The sequence below is a fragment of the Papaver somniferum genome, chromosome 1, assembly GCF_003573695.1.
Source record: "Papaver somniferum cultivar HN1 chromosome 1, ASM357369v1, whole genome shotgun sequence".
In the NCBI taxonomy this organism is placed as follows: Eukaryota; Viridiplantae; Streptophyta; class Magnoliopsida; order Ranunculales; family Papaveraceae; genus Papaver; species Papaver somniferum.
This window is the reverse complement of record NC_039358.1, coordinates 210,472,512-210,474,017: the sequence shown is the minus strand read 5'-3', so window position 1 is coordinate 210,474,017 and position 1,506 is coordinate 210,472,512. Positions and strand designations below refer to the sequence as shown.

Sequence of the window (1,506 nt, the reverse complement as noted above, 5' to 3'; positions counted from 1 at the left end):
GTGAAATGGTTCATGCGTGTTTGTTGCCGGGGGCAACAAGATCGAGTTGGTAAGGATCAAAACATTCCTTCATGTTTCTATGGATCTCTATGATCGATGATCATAGAGGGCCCCTTTACCATTCTGTATAAATGGGTTATTCTATTTGTATAGATATGGTAGAGGGGCACATACAACCCTTGTTTATCTATTAGTCTCCAGCTATTTGCGTCCGCGCGGGGTAGAGCAGCTTGGTAGCTCGCAAGGCTCATAACCTTGAGGTCACGGGTTCAAATCCCGTCCCCGCAAGATCATTTTTTTGCCAAAAAATTTAGGTTTTACTTTCTTAACTAGTAATTTATGCCCTTTTTTCCTCTGGGATGGGAGGAGGAAAGAAGGGTGAAGATAGAACCACTACACTGTCGTGGTCAACTATACCCAAGCATTTATCCTATTACATTACTTCAGCTTAGGCGGATAGCGGGAATCGAACCCGCGCCTTCTCCTTGGCAAAGAGAAATTTTACCATTCAACCATATCCGCATTTTTTCGTTCCTGATATGCACGTATATGTGTGCATAACATATGTATGTTATATCATGTCTGGATCATATTTGTGCAGGAGGATTATAATTATCATATTCTAAATATTACTATATTAATTATATTAGAATTTAATTTAGAATTCAATTCTTTTTTTCAGTCAAGAGGTTTGACTTTGAACCCTCCCCCCAGTTTTTTTGAGACTTCTCTTTTATTGTATTGAATTTTAATGTGTCTCACAACTCGAAGGGGTTCGAGGGAGGGGTCATTTTTTTATCTGGGAAATACTGACTAGGTTCAAGAAATTAGAGAATTAAGTATAGCTACCAGAAAGACTAATCCAATCCATAATGATGTACCGGAAAATACAACATTTTTATTACTTGACCAACCATCTGAAGAAGCAAATACAACAGGTACACTAATCAGTAAGATTGAGGAAGTAGCAATTAATGCAAAAACCGCCAATTGGAAAGCAATAGTCATGCTTATAATCCTCCAAGCTATCAACAGAACTATACCATTTGATCCCTCTATAAGCCAAAAAGTTGTAATAAATTCTATCATGAAGGGATTTGACCATGAACCCATGGATCCTATAGAACTTATTACCACTTTATTCAGACACGGGGTCGAGGAAAAATTTTTATTTACTTTACAAACGGGCATGCTGGATCATCGATCTATTATAGATTAACACTTGGTATGTTTCTACAGATAGTGATGGTATCAACTCAGATGACCATGTTCTATTCGGGGGAATACAAATAAAATAGAGATTGTCTTTCGGAGAGATGGCCGAGTTGTTGATAGCTCCGGTCTTGAAAACCGGTATAGTTCTTTGTTCAGAACTATCGAGGGTTCGAATCCCTCTCTCTCCTTTTTCTCATTGAATAGATTTATTTCTTTATTGTTTTGGCTTAACCTGGTATCATAAGGTGAAATGGCTCGGCTATCCCACCTAGCCGAGCCAGAAAAAAGAAA

The 1,506-nt window shown here is 38.2% G+C and overlaps 2 non-coding genes across 2 annotated transcripts; one reads left to right on the top strand and one right to left on the bottom strand.

The window, feature by feature from the left end:
* The first annotated feature begins 214 nt into the window (after positions 1–214).
* TRNAM-CAU lies at positions 215–288 on the top strand. The gene has a single exon. It is a non-coding gene; the product is annotated as a tRNA-Met (tRNA).
* Positions 289–451: 163 nt separating this feature from the next.
* TRNAG-GCC lies at positions 452–522 on the bottom strand. The gene has a single exon. It is a non-coding gene; the product is annotated as a tRNA-Gly (tRNA).
* Between the last annotated feature and the right edge of the window lie 984 nt (positions 523–1,506).